The 15820-nt window shown below is 43.8% G+C and overlaps 1 pseudogene; it reads left to right on the forward strand.

The window, feature by feature from the left end:
• Positions 1-1059: 1059 nt before the first annotated feature.
• The window catches only part of LOC118596564, a 32118-nt pseudogene continuing 17357 nt past the window's right edge, over positions 1060-15820 (forward strand).

Consider the following 15820-nt stretch of genomic DNA (forward strand, 5'->3'; position numbering starts at 1 on the left):
GTGGAGTGGGGGCTTATGAGAGACAGGGATGAGCAGGAAGTCGACAGCTGTCAGCACTGGGCTGTGGTAGTAATTTGGGGTGAGGAGTTGATGGAGAACAGAGAGACATTTCAGGAGTAGTTACTTTCCACTAAAAAAAAATTACTGAGAATGGCTGTGATGTAGATAGAGGATTGTTTAATACATCAGCGTTGCCCATGAAGAGTATATGAATTATAATGATAGAACAAAAGGTACCGTTTTAAAACTGGGGGGTGGGGGATGAGATGAGTAGGAGTGTGGGGCGCTACTGTTCGCGTCTCTCAAAATAGCCAGTTGCTGACAATAAATATGATCAGAATGGGGGGTTCTTTATACAGACACAAGGAGGGGGCCACAGTAATTAAGTGCTGCTATGCATGCACGGGAAACTGAGTTCAGACCCCACCCCAGCACCCACATAAAACCCCAAACAGTATATACATACATGATCTCAACACCAGAGAAGTGGAGACAGGGGGATCCATGAGTTTCACTGGAAGGCCCGTTTAGCCAAATTGGCAAGCTCTAGGTTCTGTGGGAGATTGTCTTCAACAGGAGGGTGGAGCGCAAATGTGGAAGATAACAGACATTGTCCTATTGCCTTGGTGCCTGCGTGCACACAGGTAAACATGCCCCACCCCAGTAGAGGGCGTCCAGGCTTTTAGCATTTCAGCATATTTGGTTTTTCTTTTTCTTCTTCTTCTTTTTTTTTTTTAATGGTTGTGAGCCACCATGTGGTTGCTGGGAATTGAACTCAGGACCTCTGGAAGAGCAGTCATTGAGTGCTCTTAACCTCTGAGCCATCTCTCCAGCCCAGCATTTCAGCATATTTGAACTCTTTAGAAAACAATCTATCTTGCGCTAGAAAACTTTTTTTGAAGTTCAACAGCTCCCCAGTTCTTTGCAATTTCCCCCTCTTATGTCTAATTCCAAAAAGTCTTAGCGTAAGAAGCGCGACCCACATCGCTAGACGTGCCAGCTCCCACTATTATGCACCCTCTTTGTTCCTATGGTTCCTTCCATGGCAGCTTTACGACAATGCCGGCGACAGTAAAACATTCAGATGGACAGCTGGTCAACCGAAGATGCTTTGTACACTCACACCATAAAGAATGAGACAATGGACCAAGGCACCGCTGTTAGTCCAAAATGCAGCCTAGAGAGATTTAGAGAAATTGCAGCAATTACCACTGTGTCTAAAGAAAAAACAAACACCAGGAGAGAGAACAAATGGTCCAGGGAGGAGAGAAATGGAGCATCAGGGAGCCGTGTGACTTCCATGGAATTATCCTCGGTACTAAAAAGGCGAAATGACTAACCAAATGAACTACCAACTGGAAACACACACACACATGACCTTTCTTCCGCCTCAGATCTCTGTTCTGTAGAAGAGGAACAATGATGCTTTCTAGATTAAATAACATCAGAAGGTTAAAAGACACTGCACAGCCAAGTTCAGGTTCTCAAGTCAAGGGTGTAATTATTTAAGAAAAGGGATATAATTAGTAACTGTCACTTTGAAATTATCACATGCATGGCTCAGAATCTATTGCTCCATGCATTAACATTCTATGTATTGAATATATTATTTTCAGGAAATAATGTTGATGTGTGTAAAAATTAAGCAGAAATAGATAAATACCCTTAATTTTCCTTTTTTCCTGTATTTTGGGAATCAACCCCAGGATCCACCTTTATTAAGTAATCACTCTATTACTGAGCTACATCCCCAGAGCTCGGCTAAGTAAGCACTCTGTTTCACTATTATAATGGCAACGTAATATTACCATTACAAGTCTCTCTGGAGTAGTTCTGTGCCTGGGCCAGTAGCCACAGTCAGCATACCTGGGGACAGTAGGGGAGGACAATGATGTTCCAGCCTTCCTTTCTGCCACATGTTTATTTCACATGCTGATTGTGTGGCCCTTGTGAAGGCTCCCCTGGTTCTCTGTAGTGGGTAGCCATCCCAGCCTTGGCCTGGAAGTTCCAACCCCCATTGAGGCTTCCGTAATGGTCACGCCCACAAGGCGGGGCTGAGGGAGGAAGCTGAAGACCCAGGATCTAGAGGAGAGGTCTCTCTTGGGTCTGGGACCCTGGACGCTGGAGGTAGACCAAGCAGAGTTCTCCAGAGAACACTGCCGGACTGCGCCATACCTTTGCCAGACCCTACAACCTATCCCTTCATTTGTAAGTTACCCTACACAATAACTTCCCTTTTAACTTCATGGAGTGGCCTTAATAATTTCACCAGTAGATTTTTTTTTTTTTTTTTTTGAAACAGGGTTTCTCTGTGTAGCCCTGACTTTCCTGGAACTCACTTGGTAGACCCAGCTGGCCTTGAACTCAGAGATCTGCCTGCCTCTGCCTCCCAAGTTCTGGAATTAGAGACATGTGCCACCACCACCTGGCTCAGTGTTAGTTTCATTACTTTGCTTTGTTTTTGCCTTTTTAAGAGCGACTATGCAGAGGTTTTTCTCTAGGACCAGTCCCAGGGTGGTGGAGTGGGACAGTCACTGATGGTCACCTCCTAGGCACCCTCAAGGAAACTCAGAATTACAAGTAACTCTTGGATGAATATTTTTCCCTGCCACTTTGGGGCTGGGGGCCGGCAGAGCTAGACAAAGTATTTTTACTCCATGCAGAAGGAGCTAGTCCTTATTAACACTGAATGATTATCTCTCTTAATAAGGTCTAGTATGATGTTTTCTTTACAAAATATTGCTGTCCTACAAAATTTTCTTCCCTGAAGCCCTACTGCATTAATATAAGATTCCAGTGAAAATGAAAATACAGGGCCCACCAACCAAAAGTTATTTGGATTTCATTTTGTTTTGTTTTTGATGCAGAGTCTCATGTATCCTGGCTGGCCTTGAACTCCTGATCCTCCTGTCTCTACCCCCACCCCAGTGCACCGCCACACTCACTCGTTTACAAAGTGCTGAAGGATTGAACTCAGGAATTTATGCATGCCAGAGAAGCATACTACCAACAGAACTGCACTGCCAGTCCCCACATTTCTATAACTTTCAAGACAGCAACAGCAAGGCATGTGGTGATATTTTGTTTATGTTCTAACAAACAAAGCTTGCCTGAAGATCAGAGTGTGGAGCTAAGCCACTAGTTAGCCACAGAGGCCAGGCAGTGGTGGCACATACCTTTAATCCCAGCACTCAGGAGGCAGAGGCAGACAGATCTCTGGAGTTCAAGGCCACCCTGGTCTACACAAGATTGATCCAGTCTAAAGAGAAACAGAGCCAGGCAGTGGTGGCTCACACCTTTTGATCCCAGCTCTTGGGATCTCATGCCTTTAACTCCATAACTAGAGAGGTGGAGACAGGAAGTGATGTGGCTGGGCAGAGAGAGAAATATAAGGTGGGAAGGAGACAGGAGCTCAGTCTCTTTCAGTCTGAGACGTTGGTGAGGTAAGAGGTGGTAGCTATGGTTTGCTCTTTTGTCTCTCTGATCTTTCAGTATTTACCCCTATATCTGACTTTGGGTTTTTATTACTAAGAACAATTAGGATTCATACTACAAAGGCATTAAGCTGAACATGGGCCTCTCTAAGCTTAGGTCACATACTCCCGAAGCTGGTCCTACCAGCAATGACGGGAATATACTTGATGCAATGTCCAATAGGGTAGCCACCAGTCACATGTAGGTATTGAAAACTTGAAATATGGCTTGTAATAGTGAAACTGAATATTTTTCTCATTTTAATTGAAATATCACATTCTGTTAGTGACTACCACATCAAACAGTATACACCAAACAGACTATACACTGTTGTGAGAATATCTTTTAATTTTGCTTGTTTAGGTTTCATCCTGTATGAAACAGGTGCACATACCTAAAAGAATTGTTTTAATAATTGGTCAGTCAACTATATGAAGTTCTTATAATTTAGTCAGTCAACAAATATAAAGTATTTATAATAGTGCCTGGTGTGCGATGATTGTTTGCCTTTAACACTTATAATAATAAAACCCCACTTTTTCACATAATCAATCTTCTAGGATAAATTCAGTAAATGATGGTGTCTTAGTTGGGTTTTATTGCTGTGAAGACACACCATGACCATGGCAACTCTTCTAAAGGAAAACATTTCATTGTGGTGACTTACAGTTTTAGAGCTTTAGTCCAGTATCACCACGGTAGAACATGGTGGCATGCAGGCAGACGTGGTGCTGGAGAAGGAGCTGAGAGATCTACATCTTGGTCCATAGGTAACGGGAAGTGAACTGTGTACCACACTGGATGTAGCTTGAACATAGGAGACCTCAAAGCCCATCCTCCACAGTGACACACTTCCTCCAACAAGGCTGTACCTTCTAATAGTGCCACTTCCTATGAGCTTATGGGGCCAATTACATTCAAACTATCACTCTCCTATTATATTTGCCAAAGACTAGTATGACCATGGGCATATATTAAATTTTATAGTAGGTCTAGAGAAAGGTTCAAGAATGTTGGTAACTGTAAATGATTCAAAGGATGCAGAAAAGTACAAAGCAAAACTAGAAATGCCTTCCACACACACACCACGTCTCTTCCTTCTAATGGATGTAGAATTTCCAGATAAAATACAAGACCCTCCAATAAACTGGAAATTAAGATGAACAATGGATACTTTTGTATATATTCGTGTATGTGCAGATACATGTTTGTACACATACAAGTAAAGGCCAGTCATCAACCTTCTGCGTCATTCTTTAGGGAGTGGCAACAGTGTTTTTTGAGGCAAGGCCTCTCACTGGTCTAGAACTTATCCAGTAGTCTAGGCTAGGGCAATGAAGTCTCAGGGGTCTGCTTGTCTCTGCCTCCACAGTGCTGGGTGCTGGGATTACAAGTGGTAGATTGACACACCCAGCTCTTTTTTTTTTTTTTTAAACCTGAGTTCTAGGAGTCTAGCTCGGGGCCTCAAACTTCAAGGCAAACACTTTACTGACTTAACAAGCTGTTTCCCCAGCCTGCCAATAAAGGATGTCTACACATTACATGGAACATCTACTAAAATATTGTTAGCAAAATAACTGTATTGGTATTTTTCTGAACTTAGCCAGATTGGCTTGATTCTTAATCATTGAAGACTTGGTGCAAGGGTTAGGGCTTTTCTCTCTCTCTCTTTCTCTCTCTCTCTCTCTCTCTCTCTCTCTCTCTCTCTCTCGTTTTTGAAGACAGGTTTTCTCTGTGGAACTGGCTGTCTTGGAATTCTCTGTAGATCATGATGGCCTTGAACTCATGGGGATCTGCCTGCCTCTGCCTCCCAAATGCTCAGATTAAAGGCATGGGCTACCATGCCCAACTCATTCCTCTCTCTATTAAGTAGTATTATACTAAGAACAGGCACATGATGTTTCTGAAATGGATGCTGGAGGATGTGGTGGTTCTAGTCTGGCATGCTTTAAGCATTTTTGAAATTTGAAGGTATTTTTAAAAATTATTTTATGCATTTGAGCATTTTATTTCATGATTTGGCCTTAAAAGCCAGAAGAGTGTGTCGGCTCCCCTGGGACTAGAGTTATAGATGGTTGTGAACCATCTCACCTGGTTGCTGGGCATCAAGCCTCTGCCCTAACAACCAGTGCTCTTAACCACCTAGCCATCAGTGCTCTGGCCTCTTGAAGCCTTTATGTAGTTGGATTCCAAGGTCATAGAAATTTAATCTATGAATGAATAATAACATAGATTTTGCATCAGATTGTCCCAGAGGTTTCACATGGAGTAGTGTTAGGAGCACAGTGAACATACTCAGACATTTGGGGTTGCACTCCTGTCATCAGCTAGCTGGATGACCTTGGGCAAGGTGCTTGACCTCTGAAGTTTTGCTTTCTTCATCTGTTCAAAGGGAGTAATTATAAACCACACCCCACAGGCTGCTGGGAAAAATTAATGAGATGGCATCCTTCATGTCGTTAGAATGGAGTCTGGCAAATGGTCATGCTTCAGAAGTGTGGCTTTCGACACTATTCTAGTTCTGTCTTCCATGGTTCCTACAGTCCTGAACAACCTCTCTAAGACTCAGGGATGGAAAACCTCAGATCCAGGCAGAGAAAAAGCCACTAGAAAGACATAGGGGCAAAACACAGCTCAACTGTGAAGACACATATCTGCTCAGAAATTAATTTCACTGGCAGTACGTCAGAAATTGCATTTCAACTGTTTAGTTTTAAAGTCTAGAGCCGAGAAAGTATTGCTACTGGAAACTGGGCTATGCCATACATTCATGGCAGGCAGCCTGGCCATTGATGTCAGCTTGGGACTCTCATCAGAATCTGGTTTTCTCCCCGAGAAAAATGGGCATATTTGCCATCCAAGCTATTATACAGATGGAGGATTAATCTTCGGTGACGGAAGGAGCTGCCCGAATAAATGTATTTAAAGAATGAATCCAGTTCATATGGTCTATTTTTGACTAGAAGAAAAAAAGCTACAAGCCATTAACTTAACTCTGGAAAAACATCAGATGCGAGGAAATTGTTGTGTAAATCAGTAATTTGGAGAGGCTCTGGCCTTTTGTTTGGTTTTTCAAAAGCCCAGATTGATTCGAAGGCTAAAAATTCAGCTTCTATTTTCTTTTTATGGCTCTTGGTTCATTTTCTGCAGAGGTTCAATTTGTTGCCAAAGAGATTCATCACTAATTTGAATAATTATACACTAAACTGGAGGGTAGAGACAAAATTGGGGTTGATTGAGAGGGCTGGAAACAAGGCAAATTCCTTCCTGGTCCTAGGAATGATAGATTCTACTTAGCAAAACATGACAGTTACCAAGCAGCATTTCCAATTGATTTAGTTTTGTTTTTTTGTTTTTTTGTTTTTTTTGTTTTAAATAGGAAATAGGAAAAAGAAAAAAAAAGCTTAATTTCACTCATGAGAATAACAAATTAAAACTACAGCATGATCCTACTTTTTTATTATTTTGACAAAACTCTAAAAAAATTGAAAAGCCTGTGAAGAACATGCCCTCTCCCATTTGTTCGTGGGAGTGTAAATCGGTACAAAATATGAGAAAAAAAATGAACAAAATCCAGGACAATTACAAATGGAAAGTCCGTACGACCTTTGACCCAGTCATCTAATTTCGGGATCTTAGTCTACGCTTAAAAGTGAACAAGAGTCAGTACTCTAAAATGCACAACAGTGCTCTCTGGTCTCCACCCCAGGCAGCGTGGGCTTCTGAAAGAGAAGACTCCAGGATCAGTCAAGAGTTCATTAAGAGCTAGGAGTTGAGACACAGGATACATACAGTATTTAGAAGAAGAATGGGGGGCTGGGACGACCTGGATCTAGACAAGCACCTGCTTGTATGTTTCTTCTGCCTGTTGTATAGCAGGGGGAGCACTTCTTGGAAAGGATCATGCTTTGCTCAGAAGCCAGTTTTACCCAGAACCCAGTGTGTTGCAGGTAGATGTATAAGAACCAAAAATGCACATGGGGCTTAAGTGGCCTTAAAAAGTCAGAAGTTCACTAGTTGGGGGAGGTAACTGTGCACGCTCCCCTGGGCAGCTGCTCTGATCAGATCCATCTGACATTGACCAGTACCACACCCATCATCCTCTGTGTCTTATTTTGGGGTCGCTAAACTGGTCCCTCTAGAGTGGACCACCACCACTGTCTTTACAACGTGAGTACCAGTGTACCACTACCTTTGTCTTCACATTCCCTTACAGAACCTTGATCAGACTTAACCATTGTTCTTTTTAATTTTTTTTAAAATTATTATTATTTTACTGTATGTGTACCAGTGTTTTGCCTGCATGTATGGGTGCACCATGTGTATGCCTGGTGTCTGTAGAGGCCAGAAGAGGGCATTGGATCCTCCAGAACTGGACTTAGAGACAGTTGTGAGAATCTATGCAAGAGCAGTCTGTGCCCATAACCAGTAAGGATCTCTCCAGCCCCATGTGCTAATTTTTTGTGTGACTATGTCTTCGGTTTTCTTAGGCATATGCCTATGAGTAGGATTTTGTGTCATAAAGTAACTTTGCTTAACTAGAAGCTTATTTCTCACAGCTCATATGTTTGAATGCATGGTCCCCAAGTGGTAGAACTGTTTGGGAAGGATTAGGAGGTGTGGCCTGCTTTGAAGGAGGTGTGCCACCAGGGGTGGGCTTTGAGGTTTCAAAAACCCACTCCAGCCACAGTCTCTTTCTTTCTGCTTCCTGCTTTGGGCCAGATGTAAGCACTCAGATATTACTCCAGAGCCATGCCTTCCTGCCTGCTGCCGTGTTCCCCACCATGATGGTTATAGACTCCAGCCCTTTGAATTGTAAGCACCCCATAAACTCTCTCTTCTATTAATTGTCTTGGTCATGTTGTTTCATCACAGTGGTAGAAAAGTAGCTAAGAAAAGCATACATATTACACATGGTGAAGTGAGTGTGGGAACCCAAGCTGGGAAACCGTTTCAACATTTATGACTCAGAGTAACAGCCTTTGAAAAGATTGTATAATCCGTGTGTGTGTGTGTGTGTGTGTGTGTGTGTGTGTGTGTGTGTGCATGCATGTGAGGTCAAAGGACAATTTATGGGAGTCAATTCTCTCCTTTTATCATGTGGTTCCCAAGGAATAAACTCAGATCCTTAGGCTTGGCAGCAAGTCCCTTTACCTGTTGAACTATCTTGACAGTCCATAACTAGAAGCCTATTAAAAAAACAGTAATATAGGTATTTATAAATACCCAGTAACTTGTTTGAAATTAACCATGGAGAGAGATAAAGTTGTGGCCAGGGAATGCTTTAGAGACAAGTTAGAATTTAAACTAAATTTTATGTAACAGACATCAAAGAAGATTTAGAGTGTCAGGGAGTGGGAATCAATTTGAATTACACACAAAAAAAAACATTGAGCACAATACACTGTGTCAAACAGAGGGCTCAAAGAGATGGCAGTTTGTTTCATATGAATATAAAAGAAGTCCTAGAATAGGAAGACCAGAATTAGTGTGTTATCTCTGTGATGTCAATAGACAACATCAGAATATGCTCTTCTACCTCATACCTGGCATCTACCCTCTAGGCCATCTGTTACCCAAATGTCTGGTAGAGCCACAGCATTACATCTGCATTATGGAAAGCAGGAAAAGTGTTGGGAGAGGGGCGTTCCATCAACACTTCTACCTCAAATTATATGTTTCTCACTTCCTAGTCATGTGCTCATCCTTAGCTGCAAGAGAAGCTAAAAAGTCGCATCAGCTATGCAGTGGGCTTAGCTAAAATCCAGCATTCTGTTGCAATAAGGAAGGAGAGAATGGGGATTTGACAGGGGAAAGAACAGGCCCTACAACACTGTGATACTAGGAAGTGGGGGATTACATGTATGAGAGCTGGATATAGCCACAGAAGCAAGACTTGGGATTAAGCCCTACAACTTACTAGTCACAAGACCTTGGGAAAGTAGTAAAACACTTTTTAATCAGTATTCATCTAAACATAAAAAGGATTTGTTAACAAGTTAAAATATGTGTAAAGAGCCTGGCATGGTAGAGGTGTTCAGGACTGTCATTTTTCTTGTGGTTTGTTGTTTAATGACACATGTGCATGGATGCATGCATGTGTGTGTGGGGGGCATGTGTGTGTGATGTATGTGTGTTTGTACAGGTATGTATGGAAACCAGAGGAGTGTAGTAGGTAGCTGTTCCAGCTTTGCCCTGGAAGTACTACCCCCATTGAGGCTTCTGGTAACTGTCATGCCTATGAGGAAGGGCCAAGAGAGGAGCCCTTAAGACCCGAGATCTGGATGTGCCAGCTCTCTTGGTTCCTGGATCCTGGATGCTGGAGGTAGACCGAGCAGAGTTCTCCAGAGAACAACACCGGACTGCACTACACCTTTCCTGGACCCTGTAACCTACCCCTTTACTTGTAAGTTATCCCACAAAATAAACCTCCCTTTTAACTACGTGGAGTTGCCTTGCTACTTCCACAAATATAGAAGAATACCGTATGTCTTTCTCTTTCTCTCTCCCTCTCGCTGCCTTTTCACCTTAAGACAGCAGCAGCTCACTGAACCTGATTGCCATTCTGGCTAGCCAACAAGCTGCATCTCAGAATGCTGGGGTGACAGGCACTTGCAGCCATGTCTGCATTTTATGCTGGGGCTGAGGATTCCAACTCAGGTCCTTATGCTGAAGCAATCTCCCTGAATTTGGTGATTTTTTTTTATTAAAAAGATTTTCTCCTTCTTGAAAGAATTTTTTGGAATTTATTTTTTATGTGTATAAAATATTTTTATATTGTAGGTGTGTTGTCTGCATGTCAGTGTGCCATGTGTGTGCAGTGTCCTCAGAGGCCAGAAGAGGACATCAGATCCCTGGGGACTGGAGCTGTAAGTGGTGGTTGAAAGCCAGCATGTGCGCACTGGGAACTGAACCTGGGTGCTCTTAACTGCTGAGCCATCTTTCCAGCCCTCAAAGGAATGTTTAACCTATTGTATTAGAGGAAGAAAAAATATAGACCCTGATAAAAGTTAACAAAATTACAAATTCATTGTTTTTCAACTTCACAAATATAAAACTAACACAAATGTCTGCAATGTTATCTTGAATTGCAAAATAAAGTAGTGGTTTATTTTAGTATTTATTTTTCGGCAACATTTTAAGCACATAATCTATAGACGTGAACAGATTTTGAGTCAAATTCCATTCCCTTTCAACTTACCTGTCCAAGTAAAGGAGACTTGCCTGTTACCTGTGAGTTTACGAATGAGGTTTCCAAGATGTAATCTTTTGAGAAACCATACAATAAATCCCAAGAGAGCACACTACTCTAGATTACAATAAATGTGTGTGGGAGGAGGAGACGTATCTCTAATTTATCTCTTTATTTGATGGAAGTGTGGGGGTGCCAAGAACAAATTCAACTTTTTCTATTAGGAGTTTAGAAGAGAACAAGCTGAGCTGTAGGAGAAATCCCATCGTAATGAGTTTTGCGCCTGTCTCCCCTCGGTGAGCCGACTAGTCAAGCTGCTGACTTTTCCATGGTGTTTCTCCGCCATGGCTCCCCTTTATAGATTTGCTTCATATGAATTCATTTCTGAAAATGAAAGAGGACAGGGGAGAAAGGGAATGCTAAAGCAATGACAAAATCTGTGCTTTTTATTGGATTTAACTTATCATAAGCCAGATTTAATTTTCTCTCCTGAGTTGTGATGACTATCATGGTGGGTTTTATTAAGGGAAGAATTAATCTTAGATTCTCCACACTAAAGTAAATTCAGATATTGTAAAGTCTAGCTGTTCTTCTGAAGCAGGAAACCATCTCCAGGTGATTATTCACCCTGCTCTGGCCCTGACCTCTTTCTCAGCCCAGGACCACACAAGCCCCAGGACACCTGCCTGTGATGAGCCTTTTGTACATTGAGAATTGTGGTGATATTATTGTGTACCCCAATAAAGCTTACTTGGGGATCAGAGGACAAAGCCAGCCACTAAATTAGATGTAGAGGTGAGGCAGTGGTGGCACATACCTTTAATCCTATCACTCAGGAGACAGAGATCCATCTGGATCTCTGTGAGTTCAAGGCCACACTGGGCTACATGAGAGAAACAGAACCAGGCAGTGGTGAGACATGGCTTTAATCCCAGGAAGTAATATAACAGGACGCAGAAAGGTATAGAAGGTGTGAGGAAACAGGAACTCACTCTCTTGAGGCTGAGGATTTTGTAGAGGTAAGCTAGTGGCTGGCCGTTCTGCTTCTTTGATCCCCAGGCAAGCTTTACTGGGGTATGCAATATATCAACACAGGAAATCAGAAAGCTCATTGCTGAATCTAAGGCTCCCTACACAAAAGTCTAATCCCTTTCTATCAGGAAGCCTTTAGAAATCTTTAAAAACATAGTTTCGTTGCCCAAGGTCTCCAAACCTCCTGACTGAAGATGTGTAGTGCTTGTTTTCCTAACCTTTATTCTAGAGCCCTTCACTTTCCAGGTAGTTTCCCAGATAATCATGCCCATAGCTGCTTCTCTTTTGCTTAGCGTGCAGTATCTCAAGGCGCTTTGGGTATCAGTATGATAGAGCAATTATATTACTTATTGTCTTAGTCGCTGTGAAGAGACACCATGACCACAGCAACTCTTATAAAGAAATATTTAATTGGGGTGGCTCACTTACAGTTTCAGAGGTTCAGTCCACTGACATCACGGCCGGTGGTGTGCAGGCAGATGTGGTGCTGGAGCTGAGAGTGCTACATCCTGTAGGCAACAGGAAGTCGACTGACTGTCACACTGAGGGAAGCTTGAGCCAAAGAGACCTCAAAGCCCTGCCTCCCACAGTGACACACTTCCTCCAACAAGGCCACACCGCCTAATAGTGTGTTATGCCCAGATCTCAGGGACCCCCAAAAGACCACCATGGAGACCTAATCACATATGTAAAAGCAAAAAGCCTTTATTTCCAAGCTCAGAGCTCAGAGTCTCTGTCCAATGCAGTGGTGAGAGCAGAGCCCTGAGCTCAGGTGGGGGCGGGGTTTTTAATCATAGCAGAGGGGAGGGGATTTCCAGGGTTCAGGACCCTGACTGGCTGACATTTGTCCAGGAATATAGGGAATGTTTGGAATGTCAGGTATTTCCCCTTAGATGTGGGCCCTCCCTGTGTGGGGTCAGCTAATGGCTTTTCCTGGGTCCAGGTGTTACCTGCCAGAAGCAATGTCTGGGCCTCTAAGCCTGTCATGGCAGCTGTGTGGTCAAGCTGTTTTGGGGTCCCTCTACAAGTGCCACTCCCTTTGGGGGCCACTATCTTTCAAACCACACACTTATTTCATTTGGATAATTTATTTACATGCCAGCCAGGTTTTCATGGTCACCCCTCTCTCTTCCTCTCGGAAAATCCTGTTTCTGATTGGTCAACACACTGGGCAACCCATTGGGCTTCCTTTCCAGTGTAGGTCATTCTGTGGGATATCATCCACCTGTCTCTAGCCCCACTCTTCACAGCTCTCTGACTGAGGAGGATAGATGTGGACTTCTGTGCCCTCTATCTTCCCTTTGAGTTTGTTATTTGAAGAGTGTCTTAGACTTTCTGTGGCTGTGATAAACACCATGACCATAAGCAGCCTGGGGAGGAAAGGGTTAATTTCACCTTATAGCTTATAATCCTTCAATGAGGGAAGCTAGGGAGGAGACCTGTTATAGAGAACAGGAGCAGAGGCCATGGAGGTTGCTAGCTTGCCCAGTCTGCTTTCTCCTAGCTTCCAGGAGCTGTCGCTCAAGGGTGGGACCACCCACAGTGAGTTAGGCCCTCCCACATCAGTCACTGATTAAGAAAATGTACTACAGACTTGCCTACAGGCCAATATTATGGAGGCATTTTTCTTAACTGAGAGTCCCTCTTTCCAAATGACTTCAGCTTGTGTCAAGCTGACATGAAACTGCCCAACACAGAGTCATGGAAAGGCAAGGAGGAAGAGAGGGCCATGAGGGCAGAGCACTCATTTCTCTAGCTTCCTCTTTGGAGTTTGCCTCAGGCTGACTGTTTCATCTGACATTAGGTATATCATCATTCATCCCTATTCTATGTTACGCCCAGACAGTGGGGGCCCAAAAAGACCACTACAGAGACCAAATCTCATATGTAAAGGCAAAGAGACTTTATTTCAAGCTCAGAGAGTGGACTCTGTCCGATGCAGCGGTGAGAGCAGAGCCTTGAGCCCAGGCAGACTGGGGTTTTAATCATAGCAAAGGTTTGGGTGAGGAGATTTCCAGGGTTCAGGGCCTTGATTGGCTGACATTTGTCCAGGAATATAGGGAATGTTTGGAATGTCAGGTATTTCCCCTTAGATGCTGACCCTGCCTGAGTGGGGTCAGCTCTTGGCTTCTCCTGGATCCCCGTGTTGTCTACCAGTAAGCCTGTGGCAGAAGCTATGTCTGGGCTTCTAAGTCTGTCATGGCAGTTGTGTGGTCAAGCTGTTTTGCTCCCCACATTCTACATGCATCTCACTTCTTCTAGGTTCTTATCCCCCCCATACCCTTTTGGGCTAAGGAAAAAAAATGTAGGGTTCCTGGTGCTATACTGTGATTCTCTATAGCCCAAACTTTTCTTTGAAAATAAATTCTGAGTAACTTTATTTTGGGGGTGCACTCTTTTTCTGTTGTGACCCTGCTAAGACATCCTTCTCGGGACTTCTTAGATATTTACGTTCAACTGTCTCTGTGAGCTCACTCTTGCTCTCCCTAATGTGCTTGTGCCCAGGCCCTTCACTGAATGTCCCAACACCACTTGCTCTGGACTTAACAAATCACATAAGAGCTTCAGGATGAATAGTGATGGTGTTGGTTAAGTGGCGTTTGAGGCTGGCCGCTGACTTCTGGCCATGCTGACAGAGGAGAGTGCTGGAGGAAAGTCACAAGCCATGGTTACCTTTCTAGAGCTTTATTGAGAGAGAGGGAAAAAGGGGGGGGGGGGAGAGAGAGAGAGAGAGAGAGAGAGAGAGAGAGAGAGAGAGAGAGAGAGAGAAGGGAATGCACAGAGGGCCCGCCCACTTTTTAGACTGGGACACTGTTGCAGGCTGATGATGAAATTAAGGACAGACTCCTTACAGATGGGAACTGGTGTCAGGTGCAGGAGGAGCTCACAGAGTTCATGAGACCGAGCTAGGCAAACACCTAGTCAGAGAAGTCATTTTGGAGCCAGTATTAACTAAACTGAGTTTGGATGTGGAGAAAAGCATGTCCAAGATTTGAGATTTGAGATGCGGGGAATGAGAGGGCCAGGCAAATATCATGACAGGCCCCTAATAACTCAGTTAAGAACTAGGCCTCAGTTCCCAAACAAAGGACAATTAATCACCAACACCCCTGACAGTGGATGAGGTATGTATGTCTGGGCCAATTCCCCTTCCCCCACAACAGGTAATAGCTAAATAAGGACACATTTTTCTCAGGGTCATCATCATCTTGTACAGGTGAGCGACCCCACATGCATGTGGTATAATCTTGCTGATGGCATTGTGACTGGTGGTCTTTTGGGGGGACATCTTGCGCACCCTAACAGATGAAAAAAGTAGGCAAGAGCCTTGATGAGTGAGATACAGAGGAGAGGGATTCCTGGGGGTTTGGGGTGGGGCTAAAGTGGGGTGGGAAGGGAGAACAGCAGGACACAACCCCAGACAGGACAGGGATGAGGGATTGTCTCAAAAAACACTGAATGTCTGTGTCTGAAGCCCAGATGAACGTCGTGCAGGATGAAGTGGAGGGCATCACAGGACATGGGGATAAGACCACTCTATTCATGAATGACTTTCCTGACTCTAGGTCTGCACGGCTTGTCCTTGGACTCCTCAGCCAGGAAGAGCTCTGGATGGTCTACATGCTCAGCTTACTCTCACTAATCCCTCTGTCTTTTCTCAGCCATCCCTTCCTCCAGCTTATCTTCCAGGTCACATCTTTCACCAACGTCTCCACGTCACGAGGGAGGGTGGAATCAGGGACAACAGTTAAAGAACAAGTAGTACTGATCGGGAGATGGCAAAACATGGCCTACAGGGTTGGTCCTGCTGGCGCCTGCAAACAGACTATGTACTGGAACACAGCCACACTCACGCGTTTGAGTACTGCCTATGACTGCTTCCCACAGATAACATCAGATCTGAGTATTTGCAATAGAGGTCATGTCTTCTACTTGACCTTCACAGTGGGAGACCAGCTCCCATTTATTTCTACCCCTTGGACCCCACTCTTGAGGCGTGAGGGATAAAGAGCATTGGGTAGAAGTATAGAAGGGAGAGAACAGGTAGGAACACAGGATAGTCTCAAGAGGGCCTGGATCCTTATCCATCAGCCCTTACTGTCTCTTGTAATCGGGTCGATA

This window comes from Onychomys torridus, chromosome 15, assembly GCF_903995425.1.
Source record: "Onychomys torridus chromosome 15, mOncTor1.1, whole genome shotgun sequence".
In the NCBI taxonomy this organism is placed as follows: Eukaryota; Metazoa; Chordata; class Mammalia; order Rodentia; family Cricetidae; genus Onychomys; species Onychomys torridus.